General features: G+C 40.5%; 1 protein-coding gene and 1 non-coding gene across 2 annotated transcripts in view; one reads left to right on the top strand and one right to left on the bottom strand.

Moving 5' to 3' along the window:
- DYNC2H1 (dynein cytoplasmic 2 heavy chain 1) overlaps positions 1–24572 on the top strand; it is a 493166-nt gene that overhangs the window by 414018 nt on the left and 54576 nt on the right. The window lies entirely within an intron of this gene.
- Positions 17359–17430, bottom strand: TRNAC-ACA (transfer RNA cysteine (anticodon ACA)). The gene has a single exon. It is a non-coding gene; the product is annotated as a tRNA-Cys (tRNA).

Below are 24572 nucleotides of genomic sequence, written 5' to 3'. Positions count from 1 at the left end.
ACTAGATTATACAGACATCAAGACTGTATGGTACTGGCACAAAAGCAGAAATATAGACCAGTGGAACAAGATAGAAATCCCAGACATAAACCCATGCACTTATGAGTACCTTATTTTTGACAAAGGAGGCAAGAATATACAATGGGGCAAAGACAGCCTCTTCAATAAATGGTGCTGGGAAAACTGGACAGCTACGTGTAAAAGAATGAAATTAGAACAGTTCCTAACATCATGCACAAAGATATACACAAAATGGATTAAAGACCTAAATGTAAGACCAGAAACTATAAAACTCTTAGAGGAAAACATAGGCAGAACACTCCATAACATAAATCAAAGCAAGATCCTCTATTACTCACCTCCTGGAGTAATGGAAATAAAAACAAAAGCAAACAAGTGGGACCTGATTAAACTTAAAAGCTTTTGCACAGCAAAGGAAACTATAAACAAGGTGAAAAAACAACCTTCACAATGGGAGAAAATAATAGCAAATGAAACAACTAACAAAGGACTAATTTCCAAAATGCACAAGCAGCTCATACAACTCAATACCAGAAAAATAAACAACCCAATCAAAAGGTGGTAAAAAGACCTAAACAGACATTTCTCCAAAAAGACATACAGATGGCTAACAAACACATGAAAAGATGCTCAACATTGCTCATTATTAGAGAAATGCAAATCAAAACTACAATGAGATATCACCTCACACCAGTCAGAATGGCCATCGTCAAAAAATCTACAAACAATAAGTGCTGGAGAGGGTGTGGAGAAAAGGGAAGACTATTGCACTGTTGGTGAAAATGTAAATTGATACAGCCACTATGGAAGACAGTGTGGAGACTCCTTAAACAACTAGGAATAAAACCACCATCAGTTCAGTTCAGTCACTCAGTCGTGTCCAACTCTTTGCGACCCCATGAACACAGTACGCCAGGCCTCCCTGTCCATCACCAAATCCCGGAGTTCACTCAGACTCGCGTCCATCGAGTCAGTGATGCCATCCAGGCATCTCATCCTCTGTCGTCCCCTGCTCCTCCTGCCCCCAACCCCTCCCAGCATCAGAGTCTTTTCCAATGAGTCAGCTCTTCGCATGAGGTGGCCAAAGTACTGGAGTTTCAGCTTTAGCATCATTCCTTCCAAAGAAATCCCAGGGCTGATCTCCTTCAGAATGGACTGGTTGGATCTCCTTGCAGTCCAAGGGACTCTCAAGAGTCTTCTCCAACACCACACTTCAAACGCATCAATTCTTCGGCGCTCAGCCTTCTTCACAGTCCAACTCTCACATCCATACGTGACTACTGGAAAAACCATAGCCTTGACTAGACGGACCTTAGCCGGCAAAGTAATATCTCTGCTTTTGAATATGCTATATAAGTTGGTCATAAATTTTCTTCCAAGAAGTAAGCGTCTTTTAATTTCATGGCTGCAGTCACCATCTGCAGTGATTTTGGAGCCCCCCAAAATAAAGTCTGACACTGTTTCCACTGTTTCCCCATTTATTTCCCATCAAGTGATGGGACCGGATGCCATGATCTTTGTTTTCTGAATGTTGAGCTTTAAGCCAACTTTTTCACTCTCCTCTTTCACTTTCATCAAGAGGCTTTTTAGCTCCTCTTCACTTTCTGCCATAAGGGTGGTATCATCTGCATATCTGAGGTTATTGATATTTCTCCCTGCAATCTTGAATCCAGCTTGTGCTTCTTCCAGCCCAGCGTTTCTCATGATGTACTCTGCATAGAAGTTAAATAAGCAGGGTGACAATATACAGCCTTGACGTCCTCCTTTTCCTATTTGGAACCAGTCGGTTGTTCCATGTCCAGTTCTAACTGTTGCTTCCTGACCTGCATTCAGGTTTCTCAAGAGGCAGGTCAGGTGGTCTGGTATTCCCATGTCTCTCAGAATTTTCCACAGTTTATTATGATCTGACACAGCAATCCCATTCCTAGGCATATACCCTGAGGAAACCAAAATGGAAAGAGACACATGTATCCCATTGCTCATTGCAGCACTATTTACAATAGCTAGAACATGGAAGCAATCTAGATGCCCGTCGACAGATGAATGGATAAAGAAGTTGTGGTACATATACACAATGGAATATTACTCAGCCATAAAAAGGAATGCATTTGAATCAGTTCTAATGAGATGGATGAATCTAGAGCCTATTATACAGAGTGAAGTAAGTCAGAAAGAGAAAGATGAATATAGTACTCTAACATATACATGGAATCTAGAAAAATCGTACTGAAGAATTATTTTCAGGGCAACAATGGAGAAGCAGACATAGATAATAGACTAATGGACATGCGGAAAGGGGAGGAGAGGGTGAGATGCATGGAAAGAGTAACATGGAAACTTACATTCCCATATGTAAAATAGATAGCCAATGGGAATTTGCTATATGGCTCAGGAAACTCAAACAGGCGCTCTGTATCAACTTAGAGGGGTGGGATGGGGAGGGAGGTTCAAAAGGGAGGGGATATGTATATACCTATGGCTGATTCATGTTGAGGTTTGACAGAAAACAGCAAAAATTCTGTAAAGCAATTATCTTTCTTTAAAAAGAAAAAAAAAAAGCAACTAAAAAAAAATTCTCCATACATCTTAGCATCTCCGGCACTGACATACATGGCTTGATTCCAGTCCTAACCTGCCATATGTAAAACCACTGTAAAGTTTAAGCAAAGATAAGCTCTGAAAAAAGAATTTCTGCTTGAAAATAAGGGGTTACTAGAAAATGGGCCACTGATTGTATTCTTCAGAAATATTAATGTCTTATAAGACAGAGCAAGCTGGAGAACTCTTCCAGATTAAAGGAGGCACAAGAGGTAAATACAACGTGTGTTCTTAGCTGCATCCTCTTCTGGAGGGAAAACAATGCTAGAAAGGACATTCCCATGTAGGTAAACAAGCAAAAGTGAAGTAGACAATTATATTTGATAATTTTACTGAGTTAAATTCACTGAAGTTGATGACCAAACTATTGCTATATAAAAGACCATTACTTTTCTTAGGAAATTCACATAGAATTGTCTAAGAGTAAAAAACCATGATGTATGCAACTTATTTTCAAATGTTCAGGAAAAAGAAAAACATGTGTTTACATACAAAGAAAGGAAATGGGACAAAATACTAATGATAGATGAATCTGGGTAAAAAAAAATAGCGCATTCTTTATCATTTTTGTAACTTTCATTGAACAAATAATCATTTTATTTTTTCAAAAAAAAAAAAAGTTAAGAGTTTAACTCATTGACATCATCCCACTGAGGGTAGCCTCCCCTTTGAGAGTCTCTGACTTTGATTCCCACTGATGTCACCACCACCAATACCTCCCATAAGTGTGCAAAAACCAGCACAACTTTGTAGATGAATTAAATTTAAAAATTTTAATTGCTTTATATTTTCTCCCAGACAAAAGCTGAAAAGAAAATGAAATAAATACTAGTCTTTTTAAAAAATGTTTATAAAATGTTGTAACAAAAACATGTTTACAACATGTAGGTTTCAGATCTAAAGTATCCACTTTTTGTTTTTAGTTAGGAACATAAATCCAAATTCTTGCTTTGTTATGTGACAGCTGTATGCCTCAGGATGGTCATTTTGGCTCTTCGTTTCTGCATCTGTTAAGTTTCTCCATCTGTTATATGGAGATAAATATCCTCAGCTCAGGGTTGCAGTTGGTATAACATAATATTGTGACAAGTCTCTAGTACATATCAGGAGCTGAAGAAATAGCAGCTATGTTAAGCATTTGAAAAGACCCTGATGCTGGAAAAGATTGAGGGCAGGAGGAGAAGAGGACGACACAGGATGAAATGGTTGGATGGCATCACTGACTCAACGGACATGCATTTGGGTAAACTCCAGGAGTTGGTGATGGTCAGGGTGGCCTGGCGTGCTACGACTCATGGGGTCGCAAAGAGTTGGACATGACTGAATGACTGAACTGAACTGAACTAAGAGTATGAATAGGGTTATCAAAGAACTTTACTAGATATCACATATCTTTAATTGAAAAATAGCTAAACTCTTACATGTGCTGTGCTTAGTTGCTCAGTCATGTCCAATCCTTTGCAACCCAGGGACTGTAGCCCCCCACACTCCTCTGTCCATGGGATTCTCCAGGCAAGAATACTGGAGTGGGTTGCCATCCCCTCCTCCAGGGGAGCTTCCCAACCCAGGAATCAAACAAATGTCTCCTGCATGGCAGGCAGATTCTTTACCAACTGAGCTACCAGGGAAGCTCCAACCACTTGTATAGACATCAGTTCAGTTCAGTCGCTCAGTCGTGTCCGACTCTTTGCGACTCCATGAATCACAGCATGCCAGGTCTCCCCGGAGTTCACTCAGACTCGCGTTCACTGAGTCAGTGATGCCATCCAGCCATCTCATCCTTGGTCGTCCCCTTCTTCTCCTGCCCCCAATCCTTCCCAGCATCAAAGTCTTTTCCAATGAGTCAACTCTTCACATGAGGTGGCCAAAGTACTGGAGTTTCACCTTTAGCATCATTCCTTCCAAAGAAATCCCAGGGCTGATCTCCTTCAGAATGGACTGGTTGGATCTCCTTGCAGGCCAAGGGACTCTCAAGCGTCTTCTCCAACACCACAGTTCAAACGCATCAATTCTTCGGTGCTCAGCCTTCTTCACAGTCCAACTCTCACATCCATACATGACTACTGGAAAAACCATAGCCTTGCCTAGACGAACCTTAGTCGTCAAAGTAATGTCTCTGCTTTTGAATTTGCTATCTAGGTTGGTCATAACTTTTCTTCCAAGGAGTAAGTGTCTTTTAATTTCATGGCTGCAGTCACCATCTGCAGTGATTTTGGAGCCCAAAAAAATAAAGTCTGACACTGTTTCCACTGTTTCCCCATCTATTTCCCATGAAGTGATGGGACCGGATGCCATGATCTTTGTTTTCTGAATGTTGAGCTTTAAGCCAACTTTTTCACTCTCCTCTTTCACTTTCATCAAGAGGCTTTTTAGTTCCTCTTCACTTTCTGCCATAAGGGTGGTGTCATCTGCACATCTGAGGTTATTGATATTTCTCCCTGCAATCTTGATTCCAGCTAGTGTTTCTTCCAGCCCAGCGTTTCTCATGATGTACTCTGCATATAAGTTTAATAAGCAGGGTGACAATATACAGCCTTGACGTCCTCCTTTTCCTATTTGGAACCAGTCTGTTGTTCCGTGTCCAGTTCTAACTGTTGCTTCCTGGCTTGCATACAGATTTCTCAAGAGGCAGGTCAGGTGGTCTGGTATTCCCATGTCTCTCAGAATTTTCCACAGTTTATTGTGATCCACACAGTCAAAGGCTCTGGCATAGTCAATAAAGCAGAAATAGATGTTTTTCTGGAATGGTCTTGCTTTTTCCTTGATCCAGCAGATGTTGGCAATTTGATCTCTGGTTCCTCTGCCTTTTCTAAAACCAGCTTGAATATCAGGAAGTTCACGGTTCACGTATTGCTGGAGCCTGGCTTGGAGAATTTTGAGCAGTACTTTGCTAGCGTGTGAGCTGAGTGCAACCTTGTTTTATTGCACTTTGCATATACTGCATTTTTCACGAATTGAAGATTTGTGGCAGCCATCCATTGAGCAAGTTTATCTGCTCCATTCTTCCAGTAACATTTGCTCACTTTGAGTCTCTGTGTCACATTTCGGTAATTCTTATAATATTCCAAACTTTATTATTATTACTATTGTGTTGTCATGGTGATCTGTAATTAATGACACTTGATGTTACTGTAGTAACTGTTTGGGGTGCGACAAACAATGTAAGTTGGCGAACTTAATTAATGTGTGTTCTGACTGTTCCATTTCCAGCTGTCCCACCTCTTTCCCTCTCTTTGGACCTCCCTATTCCCTGAGATACAGGAATTTTGAAATTAGGCCAGCTGATAACACTACAATGGCCTCTACATGTTCAAGAGGAAGGGAGAGTCACAGGTCTCTCACTTTAAATCAGAAGTGAGAAATAATAGGAGAGAATGTCAGAGACCTAAGACAGAATGAGAGCTGCGCTGCTTACACCAAGTTAGCCAAGCTGTGAGTGCAAAGGGAAACTCTTGTAGGAAGTCAAACATGCTACTCTCATCCGCAAACATATGATAAGAACATGAAATAGCATTATGGTGTGGAGACAGTTTTGGAGGTCTAAATAGAAGTTCAAACCAGTCACAACATTCCCTTAAAGCCAAAGTCTAATCCAAATCAAGACCGTGACTGTTCAATTCAGTGACTATTAAGAGAGGTGAGGAAGTGGCAGGAAAAGTTTGAAGCTAGAAGAGGTTGGTTCATGAGGTTTGAGGAATGAAGCCATCTCTATAACCTAAAAGTGCAGGGTGAAGCAGCAAGTGCTGACATAGGAAAGTAGGAACTGCAGCAAGTTATCTAGAAAAGCTTGCTAAGATAATTCATGAAGGTGGCTATGGCTGCTCTAAACAACAGATTTTTTAACATAGACGAAAGAGTCTTCTGTTGGAAGAAGCTGGGCTCTTTTGCTAGAGAAAAGTCAATACCCAGCTTCAAAGTTTAAAGAACAGGCTGACTCTCTTGTTGAAGGTTAATGCAGCTGGTAACTTCTATAAGTTAAAGCTCACTTACCATCCTGAAAATCCTAGGGCCCTTATGAATTATGCTAAATCTATTCTGCCTGTGCTCTATAAATAGAACAACAAAGGCTGGATGACAGCATAGCTGTTTACAACACAGTTTACTAGACACCTACTGCTCAGGAAAAAAGATTCTTTTCAAAATACTACTGTTCCTTGACATTCTATCTGGTCACCCGCGAGCTCTGATGGAGATGTGCAATGAGATTTGGGTTGTTTTCTTGCCTGTTAACAGAATATCTGTTCTGCATCGCATGGATAAAGAAAAAATTTCACCATTCAAATCCTTTTATTTAAGGAACACATTTCATAAGACTATAGGGTTGAAGATAGTGACTCATCTAATGGATATGGGCAAAATAAATTGAAAACTTTCTGGAAAGCATTCACCATTCTAGATGTCATTAAGAACATTTGTGATTCATGAGAAGAAGTCAAAATGTCAACTTTAATAAGAGTTTGAAAAAGGTTGATTGCAACCCTCACAGATGACTTTGAGGGGTCAGGATTTCAGTGGAGAAGGTAACTGCCAGTGTGGTAGAAATAGCAAGAGAACCAGAACTGGAAGGGGAGCCTGCAGATGTGATTGAATTGTTATAATCTCATGATATGAACTTCATGGATGAGGAGTTGCTTCTTAGGGTTGAGCAGAGAAAATGGCTTCTGGAGATAGAATCTGCTCCTGGTGAAGATGCTGTGAAGATTATTGAAATGACAATACATGATTCAGAATATTACATAAACTTAGTTGGTAAAGCATTGGCAATGTTTGAAAGGACTGACTTCAATTTTGAAATGAATCTGCTGTAGGTAAAATGCTATCAAATAGGAGTGCAAGCTATAGAGAAAATTTTCATGAAAGAGTCAATCAATACAGCAAACTTCACTTTTGTCTTATTTTAAGAAGTTGCCACAGCCACCCCATTCTTCACCCTGAATATTGAGGCAACACTCTTGACACATTGTATACCTAGTCACAAATGCATGCTAACATATAGAAGTGGTTTTGGATAAATTTATCATAAAACATATAGAAAAAACATTTTTCTCAAATCTAGTTAAATTTAATCTAATCTAAATTTCAGATTATGGTCTTAAGAAATAACATATAGACTTAGAATTTGCTAGTTTGAAGTAGCAAAATCACAGATGAGAACCAAGAAAATCTTTTCAAAAAATAACTAAAAAATAATATGATAACCAATATTTTGATTCTTTGATTCCCTTACCAAAATGAGAATGAATTAGTCGCATTTCCTTGTAAATATTCAGAGGAAAGATTTCAAAAAGGGAACATAAAATTAAAAAAATAAGCAGTGTTAGACCTGAAGGTGCTCATAATTGAATGTCAGCTAAGGCACTGCTTGCTTGCGGTTCTCCATGGTGACCCTCAGAACTCACACATTCAGATATACCTCTCAGTTCAGATATACCTATTTGCACTATTTGAATGTTCTACAAACTATCTTTAGAGACCCAATTTTTAGAAACCCCATAAACTCAAACAAACAAGAATAAACCCAGAAGATGAAAGAGGCATCATTAACTAAGGACAAGTATGAACAGCACAGAAAATAGAAATGCATTATGCAGACTGAAGCTAGGGGCTGGTGGGAAACACTCACACCAACGTAAAAGGGCTTTTAATATTCTGTTCAGTGCAAGGAGGGGAAAAATACTACTTGGGACTTCTGGCCTGGTAGTAGATAATTCACTGTGGACTGTTAACTTCTATTGTGATTATTCTTTATTTACCAAAAAGAGTGACAGAAATATTTAAAATAGGAGAATTAACACTAACACAGCTGAAGCACAGAATTCATACAAAGCTGCTGTGAGATCACTCATCTGCTACAAATGAATCCTGTCCTCTGGAACCATTTGAGAAACCCACATCAGGTTTGTACTGGGTCCATTTTATTAGTTTTGCTACTCATAGTGATTATATATTTTTCTCAATATATGACAGATATAGAAGGGGAAAATAGAAGGGGTGAATAGAAGGGGAAAAAGTGAAAGCATTGACAGATTTTATTTTGTTAAGCTCCAAAATCACTGCAAATGATGACTATAGCCAAGAAACTAAAAGACACTTGCTCCCTGGAAAGAACATGAGAGACCTAGACAGTGTATTAAAAAGCAGAGACATCACTCTGCCAACAAAGGTCTGTATAGTCAAAACTATGGTTTTGCCAGTAGTCAGGTATGGATATGAGAGCTGGATCATAAGAAGAGCTGAGCACTGAAGAACTGATGCTTTTGAACTGCGGTGCTGGAGAAGACTCCTGAGAGTCCCTTGGACTGCAAGACTCCTGAGAGATCCAAGCAGTCCATCCTAAAGGAAATCAGCCCTGAATACTCATTGGAAGGACTGATGCTGAAGCTGAAACTCCAATACTTTGGCCATCTGATTCAAAGAGTAGGTCTCATTGGAAAAGACCTTGATGTGGGGAAAGATTGAAGGCAAAAGGAGAAGAGGGTGGCAAAGGATAAGATAGTTAGATAGCATCAGCAACTAAATGAACATGAATTTGAGGCAAATTTGGGAGACAGTGAAGGACAGAGAAGCCTGATGTGCTGAAGCCCATGGGGTCACAATCAACATGACTTAGTAACCAAACAACAATAACAATCACAGGTGACTTCTGAGGTGGTCACTTTAGTCACAAAGACTAGCTTTCTTTAGCTATTTGGTGCCCACAGTTGACAAATACCAAGACTAAGAAATGGAAAGTTTTATAAACTCAGAGATCAAGAAGGAATACTACAGTGGCTCTAAGCATTGGTTACACATTAGAATCACTTGCTTTTTAAAAAGTCCTATATTCCTGTACCCAACTCAGCTCGGTAGAGATGGTCCCCAGGCACTGATACCTTTTAAAAAGCTCAGTAAGTCCTTCTAATGTACAGCAGGGGTTGAGAATCACCAGAGTATTGAATAAATAGGGATCACAGTTAAGAGTGTTCAGTTCAGTTCATTTCAGGTCAGTTCAGTCGCTCAGTCGTGTTCGACTCTTTGCGACCCCATGAACTGCAGCACGCCAGGCCTCCCTGTCCATCACCAACTCCTGGAGTTCACTTAAACTCAGGTCCATCGAATCGGTGATGCCATCCAGCCATCTCATCCTCGGTCATCCCCTTCTCCTCCCAGCATGCCCAATCCCTCCCAGCATCAGAGTCTTTTCCAATGAGTCAACTCTTCACATGAGGTGGCCACAGTACTGGAGTTTTACCTTCAGCATCATTCCTTCTAAAGAACACCCGGGATGATCTCCTTTAGAATGGACTCGTTGGATCGCCTTGCAGTCCAAGGAACTCTCAAGAGACTTCTCCAACACCACAGTTCAAAAGCATCGATTCTTCGGCGCTCAACTTTCTTCATGGTCCAACTCTCACATCCATACCTGACCACTGGAAAAACCATAGCCTTGACTAGACGGACCTTAGTCGGCAAAGTAATGTCTCTGCTTTTGAATATGCTATCTAGGTTGGTGATAACTTTCCTTCCAAAGAGTAAGCGTCTTTTAATTTCATGGCTGCAGTCACCATCTGCAGTGATTTTGGAGCCCCCAAAAATAAAGTCTGACACTGTTTCCACTGTTTCCCCATCTATTTCCCATGAAGTGATGGGACCAGATGCCATGATCTTCATTTTCTGAATGTTGAGCTTTAAGCCAACTTTTTCACTCTCCTTCTTTCACTTTCATCAAGAGGCTTTTTAGTTCCTCTTCACTTTCTGCCATAAGGGTGGTATCATCTGCATATCTGAGGTTATTGGTATTTCTCCTGGAAATCTTGATTCCAGCTTGTGCTTCTTCCAGCCCAGCGTTTCTCATGATGTACTCTGCTTATAAGTTAAATAAGCAGGGTGACAATATACAGCCTTGACGTCCTCCTTTTCCTATTTGGAACCAGTCTGTTGTCCCGTGTCCAGTTCTAACTGTTGCTTCCTGGCCTGCATACAGATTTCTCAAGAGGCAGGTCAGGGGGCCTGATATTCCCATCTCTTTCAGAATTTTCCACAGTTTATTGTGATCCATACAGTCAAAGGCTTTGACATAGTCAATAAAGCAGAAATAGATGTTTTTCTGGAACTCTTGTGCTTTTTTGCTGATCCAGCAGATGTTGGCAATTTGATCTCTGGTTCCTCTGCCTTTTCTAAAACCAGCTTGAACATCAGGAAGTTCACGGTTCACGTATTGCTGGAGCCTGGCTTGGAGAATTTTGAGCAGTACTTTACTAGTGTGTGAGATGAGTGCAATTGTGTGGTAGTTTGAGCATTCTTTGGCATTGGCTTTCTTTGGGACTGGAATGAAAACTGACCTTTTCCAGTCCTGTGTCCACTGCTGAGTTTTCCAAATGTGCTGGCATATTGAGTGTAGCACTTTCACAGCATCATCTTTCAGAATTTGAAAGAGCTCAACTGGAATTCCATCACCTCCACTAGCTTTGTTCATAGTGACGCTTTCTAAGGCCCACTTGACTTCAAATGGTGATCAAAAATTCACTGGTTTAAAAGTAAGTGGTAGGAAAATTTATCTTAGGTCACACTAAATAACCTAAGTAGAAAATAGGACATGTCCATACCTTTGAAATAAAGACTGAGGAATTTCACCCATAAGTCTTTTTTTCTTCCCGTGTTGCAATGTTATGTAATTCCCCTTCACTCTTTTCCTACCCAAAACTTTAGCAAAGTTTGCTACGTTCCTTTTAGTAGGTATACTTTTAAGAGAGTGAAGATCAAAGGTTTGCCCAGTAGGGTGACAAGATATAGAAAACAGACACCAAGCATAGAAGCTGTAGTCAAAAGAAACAAGAGTTTGGATTAGAGGAGACAGGAAGTCTAACTGCCTTCCACATTACCTCCTTTTATCCCCAAGGAATACCCAGAAATACTGATTAGAAAGCATATTTTATTTCAATGTCAGTGAACAGCCTAACTCAGAACGACTTTTCAGTTATTACAGCAATAAACTTTCAAAATATTTCACAATTGAAATAACAACTAGAAAATACTTTAAAGCATTTTAACTTTTTCTGTCCAGAAGAAAAAAAAAATGGAAAAGAAAAAAAAAACTGATGGGAAAATTATTTTAGCCTTAGCCAAAATGCAAAGAATGTCAGTCCAGGTCAAATTAAAATCAATATTTTCTTAAAACTTAATACAACTTTCTCAACTGAAACATCGATTTTTCAAGGTTCAACTCCAGGGACAATAGTGGTGAGAGCTACAGCAAAACAATATTATTAAATGTGTCTATTACAAATGTGGGTTCGATTGGTCATGCCTGTCACCAAACTACTTCAAATTAGCTCTTTGGCCCACAGTTCACAAAGAAAATTCTCTAAATACAAGAAAAACTTTTTTTTTTTTTGGATACTACTTAAGCATTTTCATGTCATAAGGTTAAATCAAACAATTTTCATGTCAAAAGGTTATATCTTTTCAAGTGGAAAGCAGTGAGCATTAATGAAGATGACAGGGAGACTAAATGAGAAAAGGTGAGCAGTGTAACTAAGAGAAAATCAAAACCAGTGGATTCAGACCATATTGGAAAAAAAAAATTTAGGACGCTAAAGCCTAAAGGGAGAGCAAGGGAAGAAGAGGTCAAAGGTAGGGAAAGACACGTCCACAGCGGGCAGGAACGGTTTCACGGTCAAGGGGGCCTTCGAGTCAGGGCGAGTCTGCTCTGTGGACCGAGTGGGTGTGTGCTGGAGTGGAAGGCACTGGGCAGAGTGGGGCCGGGCACGTGGCATCCTGGCACCAGCAATGTGAGAGGCGTGAAAGTCACACCCAAGCTCTCTTCCTTGGTGAGATGTTTCCAGATAGCCCCTCAGCCTCAGTTAGACTCCTTGTATCACACGGTCTCCCATGTGCATAATTCACTGTAGCACTTATGCAACAGCAAAGAGCAATTTATATGATGATAGCTTTGCTGGATGGGGAGGAAGCTGAGGTTTCCATCTTGGGTGACAGGTGCTGTTTCTGCTTGAGACAGAGCATACAGGAGAAGAAGCATGTTCAAAGGAGTGATATTAATGAATCTGGCTTTGGATACAGGGATTTTGAGGTTACAGCAGGATATTTTTGTATAAATGTCCAAAACACAAGAAGCCATTGACTGTAAGGGAGTCGGTGGAGTCCCACTGAAGAGAGGAGAGTCTCAGTGGGGTAAGCACTGAACCCCAAAGACAACCTGTGTTCAGGAGGCTGGTGTGGAGGAGCCCAGGAGAGAATGGAGTGAGAAGTAGCAGTGCAGCAGGGCATCTGCAGGAATGTCCATGGTCGCAGATGTGCCTGTTCATTTAAAAACTTGGATACCTAGGTCCTGATCAGAACTTCATAATCAGAATCTCTGCGAGTGAGACCTAGGAATTTATCAATAATTCCTAATGAATTTCTCAGGTTATTCTTATGACAGTCGCTATTGTAATGAGGTGGTTGGATGGCATCACTGACTTGATGGACATGAGTTTGAGCAAGCTCTAGGAGTTGGTGATGGACAGGGAAGCCTGGCGTGCTGCCGTCCATGGGGTCACAAAGAATCGGACACGACTGAGTGACTGAACTGAATTGATAGTAGGAAGAAGGGTTGATAAATCTAAGGCAGAAAATATTCTCAAGAAACAAGTGAGCAATACTTTCAAATTATAAAGATGAGTCAAATTCCATTAAAAAGTCAAACCCTGGAGTAAAAACTGACCACTGGATTTTACATTTAGGAGATTATTGGAGTCCTTCAGTTCAGCTCAGTTCAGTCGCTCAGTTGTGTCCAACTCTTTGCGACCCCATGAATCACAGCACGCCAGGCCTCCCTGTCCATCACCATCTCCCAGAGTTCGCTCAAACTCATGTCCATTGAGTCGGTGATGCCATCCAGCCATCTCATCCTCTGTCGTCCCCTTCTCCTCCTGCCCCCAATCCCTCCCAGCATCAGAGTCTTTTCCAATGAGTCAACTCTTCACATGAGGTGGCCAAAGTACTGGAGTTTCAGCTTTAGCATCATTTCTTCTTAGTGAGAACAAATTTTGTAAAACAGTGCATGTAAATGCTACATTGTTTCTAGACTGTAACTCACTTTTTTGGATATTTTGGCAAATCTATGTCTTTCTGCTACTTTGAGAAATGTCTTTGTTTTTATTTCTATAGCACTGCGGTGTCACAGTCTCTCCTCAGAAATGTCAAATCTGTTTCTTCTAGCAATTTAGCTGGGTATGTTAAGATTTCTTTTAAAAAAGGCACTTTTGTAAATTTTTTTCCTTCCGTTTAGCTCAAAGATAAGAAGGATTTTATTTCTTAAAGATTAAGAAAGCCAGTATACTGTGTTCTGATGCTAGAGTCTGCTTATTATTTTTCTACTGGAACCTAGATATCAATTTTAAGTTTTTAACTTTTCAGGTTTTTTTAAGTTCTGGGAAGTTTTATTCAATTACACTCTGACAAATTTCTTCCACTTATTCTGTATTCTCCTTTAGGGAATTTAATTAATCTTACGTTGCTTCTTCGTGTACTGTCGTCTATAATTTTGTCATCCTCTCTTGAATTGTCACTTTTGTTATTTTCTTCTGTGGTTTTGTGTGTGCTTACCCAGTCTATTTTCTGTTCTATTAATTTGTTTTTGTTTTATTAATTCTACTACTCAAAATTCCAATGAGCATTTGTTTAATCAGAGAATTTGTCCTTGTTTCATAACTTTGTTGCTATTCTCTGTCTCCCTAAATATAGATTGTAGATATTTCCATTAGATTAGATGTTTTTATTGTTCCATTTCATGAGGAAAACCTATGTGATGGATCAGAACTGGCAGAAATGCAGGTTTGTTACTGCATCTTCTGCCTCCTCTGCACCACTGCATCTGGACTACTTTTCCTTACTTGCTCACACTCCCTCTCGCTTGCTTTGACAATCTGTGGCCACCGGCCAGGGCCACTGCCTCTGACTGTGCAGACTGTACTGGCTGAGGGGTGAGGCCTGGTATCCAGCTTGCACCCTGCTTACCTGTCACCCTAGGGTTGAACTGCAGCCCCTGGAGAAAGAGACACATCTTTCCAATTGTTGCAAGTACCAGCAGTCGTTGCTGTTGGTCATTTGGAAAGCTGCTTGCACATTATATTCTGGTCTTTTGCTGTCAGTAGAGGACTCTGTGCATCCAAGGTTGAGCACCCCTACAAACTTTGTAGCTTCATAATGACCAGGATAATGCAAGACAGCCATTCGCTTCCACTGAGTCAACCTATTCTGTTGTCAATTCAGTGACTTCTGGCAGATTTTACTCTAGAAGACACTTTGAGGTATGGGTCTGTTTTAAGAAATGTGTTGCTGTTGCTGTTCAGTTGCTAAATCATATCCAGTTGTGGGTGTGACTGGTGATAGAAGCAAAGTCTGATGCTGTAAAGAGCAATACTGCATAGGGACTTGGAATGTTAGGTCCATGAATCAAGGCAAATTGGAAGTGATGAAACAGGAGATGGCAAGAGTGAATATCGATATTTTAGGAATCAGTGAACTAAAATGGATTGGAATGGGTGAATTTAACTAAGATAACCATTATATCTACTACTGTGGGCAAGACCCTTAGAAGAAATGGAGTAGCCATCATAGTAAAAAAGAGTCTGAAATGCGGTACTTGGGTGTAATCTCAAAAACGACAGAATGATCTCCGTTCATTTCCAAAGCAAGCTATTCAATATCACAGTAATCCAAGTCTATGCCCCAACCAGGAATGTGGAAGAAGCTGAAGTTGAACGGTTCTATGAAGACCTACAAGACCTTTTAGAACTAACACCCAAAAAGGATGTCCTTTTCATTATACGGGACTGGAATGCAAAAGTAGGAGGTCAAGAGATACCTAAAGTAACAGGCAAATTTGGCCTGTACAGAAGGAAGCAGGGCAAGGGCTAATAGTTTTGCCAAGAGAACGCACTGGTCATAGCAAACACCCTCTTCCAACAACACAAGAGAAGACTCTACTCATGGACATCACCAGATGGTCAATACTGAAATCAGATTGATTATATTCTTTGCAGCTAAAGATGGAGAAGCTCTATACAGTCAGCAAAAACAAGACTGGGAGCTGACTGTGGCTCAGATCATGAACTCCTTATTGCCAAATTCAGACTGAAATTGAAGAAAGTAGGGAAAACCACTAGACCATTCAGGTATGACCTAAATCAAATGCCCTATGATTATACAGTGGAAGTGAGAAATAGATTCAAGGGGTTAGACAGAGTGCCTGATGAATAATGGACAGAAGTTCATGACATTGTACAGGAGGCAGTGATCAAGATCATCCCCAAGGAAAAAAAATAAAAAAGGCAAAATGTCTAAGAAGGCCTTACAAATAGCTGAGAAAATAAAGAAGTGAAAGGCAAAGGAGAAAAGGAGGGATATACTCATTTATATGCAGAGTACATCGTGAGAAACGCTGGCCTGGAACTAAAAAGCCTCTTGATGAAAGTGAAAGAGGAGAGTGAAAAAGTTGGCTTAAGCTCAACAGTCAGAAAACTAAGATCATGGCATCATGGCAAATAGATGGGGAAACAGTAGAAACAGTGTCAGACTTTATTTTTTGGGACTCCAAAATCACTGCAGATGGTGATTGCAGTCATGAAATTAAAAGACACTTACTCCTTGGAAGGAAAGTTATGACCAACCTAAATAGCATATTCAAAAGCAGACATTACTTTGCCAACAAAGGTCCATCTAGTCAAGGCTATGGTTTTTCCAGTGGTCATGTACAGATATGAAAGCTGGATTGTGAAGAAAGCTGAACACAGAAAAACTGATGCTTTTGAAGTGTGGTGTTGGAGAAGATTCTTGAGAGTCCCTTGGACTTCAAGGAGAACCAACCAGTCCATTCTGAAGGAGATTAGCCCTGGGTGTTCTTTGGAAGGACCGATGCTAAAACTGAAGCTCCAATACTTTGGCCGCCTCATGCGAAGAGTTGACTCATTGGAAAAGACTGTGATGCTGGGAGGAATTGGAGGCAGGAGGAGAAGGGGACAACAGAGGAGGAGATGGCTGGATGGCATCACCGACTCAATGGACATGAGTTTGAGTGAACTCCAGGAGTTGGTGATGGACAGGGAGGTGTGGTGTGCTGCAGTTCATGGGGTTGCAAAGAGTCGGACACGGCTGAACGACTGTACTGAACTGAATGCAGAGTTTCAAAGAAAAGCAAGGAGAGATAAGAAGCCATCCTCAGTGATCAATGCAAATAAGTAGAGGAAAACAATAGAATGGTAAAGACTAAAGATCTTTTCATGAAAATCAGAGATACCAAGGGAACATTTCATGCAAAGATGGGCACAATAAAGGACAGAAATGGTATGAATGAACCAGAGAAGATATTGAGAAGAGGTGGCAAGAATACACAGAACTATAGAAAAAAGATCACTCACCTAGAGACAGACATCCTGGAATGCAAAGTCAAGTGGGCCTTAGGAAGCATCTCTACACAAAGCTAGTGGAGGTAATGGAATTCCAGTTGAGCTCTTTCAAATCCTAAAAGATGATGCTGTGAAAGTGCTGCACTCAATATACCAACAAATTTGGAAAACTTAGCAGTGGCCAAAGCACTGGAAAAGATCAACTTTTATTCCAGTCCTAAGGAAAGACAATGCCAAAAAATGTTCAAGTGAAAGTGAAGTCACTTGACTGTAGCCTACCACGCTCCCCCACCCTTGGGATTTTCCAGGCAAGAGTACTGGAGCGGGTTGCCATTTCCTTCTCTAGGGGATCTTCCCAGCCCAGGGATCAAACCTGGGTCTCCTGCATTGTAGGCAGATGCTTTACCGTCTGAGCCACCAGGGAAGTAAGAATGTTCAAACTACTAAACAACTGCACTCAACTCACATGCTAGCAAAGTAATGCTTAAAATCCTCCAAGCCAGGCTTCAACAGTAAGTGAGCCAATAACTTCCAGATATTCAAGCTGGATTTAGAAAAGGCAGAGGAACCAGAGACCAAATAGCCAACATCCTATGGATCATTGAAAAAGCAAGAGAGTTCCAGAAAAACATCTCCTTCTGCTTTACTGACTACACCAAAGCCTTTCACTGTGTGAATCACAAACAAACTGTGGAAAATTCTTAAAGAGATGGGAATACCAGAACACCTTACCTGCCTCCTGAGAAATCTGTATGCAGGTCAAGAAGCAACAGTCAGAACCCAACATGGAACAACAGACTGGTTCCAAATCAGGAACGGAATACATCAGGTTTGTATATTGTCACCCTGATTATTTAACTTATATGCAGAGTATATCATGCACAATGCCAGGTTGAATGAAGCACAAGCTGGAATCAAGATTGCCAGGAGAAATATCAATAACCTCAGATATGCAGATGACACCACCTTTATGGCAGAAAGTGAAGAACTAGTCAAAGCTATGGTTTTTCCAGCAGTCATGTATGGATGTAGGAGTTGGACTATAAAGAAAGCTGAGCACAGAATAATTGATGCTTTTGAATTGTGGTGTTGGAGAAGATTCTTGAAGGTCCCTTGGACTGCAAGGAGAGCAAACCAATCAATCCTAAAAGAAATCAGTCCTGAATATTCATTTGAAGGACTGATACTCAAGCTGAAACTCCAATACTTTGGCCACCTGATGGGAAGAACTGAGTCATTGGAAAAGCCCCTGATGCTGGGAAAGATTTAAGGCAGCAAGAGAAGGGGACAACAGAGGATGAGATGGTTGGATGGCATCACTGACTCGATGGACATGAATTTGAGCAAGCTCCGGGAACTGGTGATGGACAGGGAAGCCTAGCGTGCTGCAGTCCATGGGGTCACAAACAGTCGACTTAGCAACTGAACTGAACTGAACTGAAGTTGAATCCAACTCTTTGTGACCCCATGGAGTGTAGAAGGCCAAGTTTCCCTGTCCTTCACTATCTCCCTAAATTAATCAGTCTCATGTCCATTGAATCAATGATGCCATCCAAACATCTTATCCTCTCTTGCCCCCTTCTCCTCCTGCCCTCAGTCTTTCCCAGTATCAGAATCTTTTCCAGTGAGTCAGATCTTCAGTCAGCTGGCCAAAGTATTGGAGCTTCAACTTCAGCATCAGTCCTTCCAATGGATATTCAGGGTTGATTTTCCGTAAGATTGACTGGTTGGATCTCCTTGCAGTCCAAGGGACTCTCAAGAGTCATTTCCAACACCACACTTTGAAAGCATCAATTCTCCAGTGCTCAGCCTTATTTTTGGTCCAACTCTCACATCTGTACATGACTGCTTGGAAAATCATAGCTTTGTGAGGAGCATTCAAAAAAAAATATCACTTTCTGCACGGTTAAATCTCTTCACGATAAGACTGTAGGATGCAGCTGTGAGTCATGTGGCTGTGAGAGCTCCTGTCCATCTGCTTCCAGGGTTGGTCTGACAGATCTGGCTGCTGAGCAGGTGATCCATCCTCTTCTCCTGCTTCACGTGTTCCTACAGAAGCTGCATAATTATCGTGGGGAATGGCTTTCTCAAAATAAATTTTATTCAGGAAAAATATATCAGAAGATTGATTTTGGGTGAGAGGATTTGGATTAGATTATTTTTACAGTGTCCGTCAGTGGATCATGTGCCCACACCCCTTTGCTATATGATATGCCCTCCAACACTAGCAGGTAGTTTTGGTTCAGTCTCCTCTGGGGTCACTGCTGCTCTCCTCTGTGTCTTTTTTTTTTTTTTCCTCTGTGTCTTAATGTGTGCAAAATCTTGCTTGTGCCCTCCAAGATTGGAGTCCCTGTTTCCCTCAGTCCTCTGGAAGGCCTAAAACCAAACTCCGCTGGCCCTCACAGGCAGATTCCCTGGGCATTCTCAATTCTTTTGTTGGATCCCCAGGCTGTGAAGCCTGATGTGGGCTTCAGAACCTGCACAATAGTGTGAGAACTTCTTTGATATTATTGTTCCCCAGTCTGTGGGTCACCGACATGGTGGGTATGGGATTTGAGTTTATCATGATTGGACCTCTCCTACCATCTTACTGTGGCTTTTTTTCTTTGTCTTTGGATGTGGGGTGTCTATTTTTGGTGGGTTCCAGAATCCTCCCATCAATGGTTGTTCAACAGCCAGCTGCAATTTTGTTGTTCTCACAGAAGAAGATGAGTGCATGTCCTTCACTCCACCATCTTCAGCTTAAATGAAGGTTGTAAATTTTACAAATAAGTAACTACTGGGAGATGCAGTTCAGCTGATTAAGGCTTTCTCTTTTATCCCTTCCCTGGACAACCATTTGAATGACCCCTTACAAGATGCTCTTTGCTCCTCCATCCATGGAATTTTCCAGGCAAGAATACTGGAGTGGGTTGCCGTTTCCTTCTCCTGGGGACCTTTCTGGCCCAGGGATCAAACCCAGGTCTCCTGCATTGCAGGCAGACCCCCTCCAGAGCAAGACTCAGTTTTTCCCCATCACCAGCCCCTCCCATCAAGATGCTTACACAAGTGTCTTAGCCTCATCCGTCAGAGGGTGGAAAGAAGATGCAAGAAGCAGCACAATCTCACAGTGGCTAAAACAAAAAACATATTACAGAAAGTTAATCACGATGAAAAAGCAGAAAGTTATGTCCCAGATGAAGGGACAAGATAAAACCCCAGAAAAACAAATGAATGAAGTAGAGATAGGCAACCATCCAGAAAAAGAAATCAGAATAATGATAGAGAAGATGATTCAGAATCTTAGAAAAAGAATCGAAGCAAAGATTGAGAAGATGCCAGAAATGTTTACTGAAGACCTAGAACTAAAGAACAAACAAGCAGAGGTGAATAATACACCAGAAGAAATTCATAGCCGATTAACTGAGGCAGAAGCACAGATAAATGACCTGGAGGATAGAAGGCTATAAATCACTGCCACAGAACAGAATATAGAAAAAAGAGTGAAAAGAAAGGAGGACAGCCTTAGAGACCTCTGGGACAACATTAAATGCACCAACACTTGCATTATATGGGTCCCAAAGGGAGAAATCAGAGAGAAAGGACCTGAGAAAATATTTGAAGAGATAATAGCTGAAAACTTCCCCGACATGGGAAAAGAAATAGTCAACCAAGTCCAGGAAGCACAGAGAGTCCCAAGAAGGATAAACCCAAGGAGGAATACACTGAGACACACAGTAATCAAAATGACAAAAATTAAAGACAGAGATAAAATGTTAAAAGCAACAAGGGAAAAATGACAACATAAAGGTAACTTTCATCAGCCTACCAGCTGATTTCTCAACATAAACTCTACAAGCCAGAAGGGAATGTCATGATACATTTAAAGTGATGAAAGGGTAGAACTTACAACCAAGAATACTCTACCCAGCAAGACTCTCCTTCAGATTTGATGGAGAAATCAAAAGCTTTCCAGACAAGCAAAAGTTAAGAGAATTCAGCGCCACCAAACCAGCTTTGTTGGTGGCTCAGACAGTAAAGTGTCTGCCTACAATGTGGGAGACCTGGGTTTGATCCCTGGGTTGGGAAGATCTCCTGGAGAAGGAAATGGCAATCCACTCTAGTACTCTTGCCTGGAAAATTGCATGGACAGAGGAGCCTGGTAGGCTATAGTCCATGGGGTCGCAAAGAGTCGGACATGGCTGAGCGATTTCAATGTCAATGTCACTGTCAAACCAGCTTTACAACAAATGCTAAAGGAACTTCTCTAGGCAGGAAACACAAGAGAGGAAAAAGACCTACTGAAAATAAACCAAAAATAATTAAGGAAATGTTAATGGGATCATACATATCAATAATTACCTTAAATGTAAATGGATTAAATGCACCAATGAAAAGACATAAACTGGCTGGGTGAATGAAAACATGTAGATGTATGCACTTCCAGTTAAGCACATCACTCTGCTTGAACCCACGATCTGTATGTAATTGTTTTATAGTGTTAAGTTAATCATGTTCCCATTATGGCTTGCAATCGTAATTGTCTGTTATTTTTTGTTTAGATATTGATTGTGAAAACTGATAAACACCTTTTACTATTGTGATTATGTAACTATTACTCTTAACACCATTGTACCATGATTGGTCAACAGAAAAATAATAGAACTCTACATCGCCAGAACTAGGATCTAATAGGAAAACTTGTAATCACTTTTTAAAATCCAGAGGCATATCAGAATTAGCTTGAAATTTTTTGGAAAATATAAATACTCAGGTATTACTTTTTTTCTGCAAAGCTCCAGATATGTTTCTAATGAGCAGTCATGTTTGAAAACAACTGGATGATTTGATGATCATTCACTTTTTTCTAGTTTTACTTTTTCTATTTCATATTCAGTGCTCCCATTTCATTTATGTTCTCCAATTTTTCCATCCTTTTTTTATGTTCTTTCTCAAGCCTTTATCAAGTGTATTAGAAAAGCTTTTGTATACAAATGTATATAAATATGTATAATATTATATTTTAGAAAACATGAATTCTTGCCCAATTAATAAAATTATGACATTTTGATTCCACTTGTTTGACTTAGCATGAATAGAATGTTAGATTTCTAATTAAAAATAGATATGCAACAAGCAACAAAGGTTTACTGTATAGTTTAGGGAACCGTGGTCAATATCTTATAATAATCTATGACAGAAAATTATTTCAAAAATAATATATGTGTATTTGTATAACTGAATCACTTTGCTGTGCACCTGAAGCATTGTAAGTCAACTATACTTCAACAGAATATACATATTTATAAAAAGTTGTGCAATCTTCAGGATGTAAACTGCTCTGAACTCTTGGCTTCACATTTCTAGGCACTGAGCAGGACTTGGGGAGTCCCACCGATAGGTCCAGTGGAGATGCCTCAGAGGGAGGCAAGTGGCCTACTGCACAGCGCTGTCAATTGTGCCATTTGCTGGGAGTTGGCACCTGTAGCAATATCTGGAACAGCAGGACAAAGGCAGGCAGGGCTGAATAGATCTCACGTTGCAGGTGTGTTTGACTTAGGACTCAATACGTGTTCGTACTTTAGCGCTGAGTGAACTCATAATCAATATCCTGTTCTTCCTAGCTACTTCAAAGCCTTTGACTGTGTGGATCACAATAAACTGTGGAAAACTCTGAAAGAGATGGGAATACCAGACCACCTAACCTGCCTCTTGAGAAATCTGTATGCAGGTCAGGAAGCAACAGTCAGAACTGGACATGGAACAACAGACTGGTTCCAAATAGGCAAAGGAGTACGTCAAGGCTGTATATTGTCACCCTGCTTATTAAACTTATATGCAGAGTACATCATGAGAAACGCTGGACTGGAAGAAGCACAAGCTGGAATCAAGATTGCCGGGAGAAATATCAATAACCTCAGATATGCAGATCACACCACCCTTATGGCAGAAAGTGAAGAGGAACTAAAGAGCCTCTTGATGAAAGTGAAAGAGGAGAGTAAAAAAGTTGGCTTAAAGCTCAACATTCAGAAAACGAAGATCATGGCATCTGGTCCCATCATTTCATGGGAAATAGATGGGGAAACAGTGGAAACAGTGTCAGACTTTATTTTTAGGGGCTCCAAAATCACTGCAGATGGTGATTGCAGCCATGAAATTAAAAGACACTTACTCCTTGGAAGAAAAGTTATGACCAACCTGGATAGCATATTCAAAAGCAGAGATATTACTTTGCTGACTAAGGTCCATCTAGTCAAGGCTATGGTTTTTCCTGTGGTCAGGTATGGATGTGAGAGTTGGACTGTGAAGAAGGCCGAGCGCCGAAGAATTGATGCTTTTGAAGTGTGGTGTTGGAGAAGACTCTTGAGAGTCCCTTGGACTGCAAGGAGATCCAACCAGTCCATTCTGAAGGAGATCAGCCCTGGGATTTCTTTGGAAGGAATGATACTAAAGCTGAAACTCCAGTACTTTGGCCACCTCATGAGAAGAGTTGACTCATTGGAAAAGACTCATGCTGGGAGGGATTGGGGGCAGGAGGAGGAGGGGACGACCCAGGATGAGATGGCTTGATGGCATCACTGACTCGATGGACGTGAGTCTAAATGAACTCCGGTAGTTGGTGATGGGCAGGGAGGCCTGGTGTGCTGCGATTTATGGGGTTGCAAAGAGTTGGACACGACTGAGCGACTGAACTGAACTGAAGTTTATAAGACTATAAACTACCTATGCACAAAACCCTTAAATGATTACAATAATATGACTTTTGCTGGTGTGTATTTAGGTAATATTTAAAGTATTTTCCTACTTCAAAATATTTTATGAAGTGTTTTTCATTGTAAAAGTAAATTGACGTTCACTGTAACAATTCAAACCATTCAGAGATTACCTCCTTCCTAATATAATTTATATTATATAGTAGACTTTCCCATGCTTTCCCTCAGCATTATATTTGTGTAATTTTAAATAGAGAGATATACAAGCCCATATGCACATTTGTATATACAGATTTACATTTTTCAACAAAAGTGAGATTTGACTACTAGAGTAACTTGTTTATTTTCATTTTTAAAGGTGTACCATCATGCAGCCACTTTGGAAACCATTTGGCAGTTCCTCAATATACTCATATAGAGTTTCAACATGACCTAGCAATTCGACTTGTATCCAAGAGAAATGAAAAAGTTGTTCACATAAAAACTTGTAAACAAAGTAGCACTATTCATAACAGCTCTCCCCCCCAAAATTATTTTATATCAGCTAATGTATGGGGATTTTTTTAATGTGGACGTGAGTCTGAGTGAACTCTGGGAGTTGGTGATGGATTGTTGCTTCTTGACCTGATACAGGTTTCTCAGGAGACAAATAAATTGGTTTGGTATTCCTATCTCCTTAAGAATTTTCCAGGTTGTTGCATTCCACACAGTAAAAGGTTTTTGAGTAGTCGAAAGAAACAGAGGTGGATGTTTTTCTGGAATTCCCTTGCTTTCTCTAAGATCCAACGAATGTTGACAATTTGATCTCTGGTTCATTTGGCTTTTCTAAACCCAACTGTACATCTGGAAGTTCTCAATTCAATTATTGCTGAAG

This window comes from Ovis canadensis, chromosome 15 (assembly GCF_042477335.2).
Source record: "Ovis canadensis isolate MfBH-ARS-UI-01 breed Bighorn chromosome 15, ARS-UI_OviCan_v2, whole genome shotgun sequence".
Lineage (NCBI taxonomy): Eukaryota > Metazoa > Chordata > Mammalia > Artiodactyla > Bovidae > Ovis > Ovis canadensis.
Note: the sequence above shows the minus strand (reverse complement) of the source record. Positions and strands in the feature narration are given on the sequence as shown.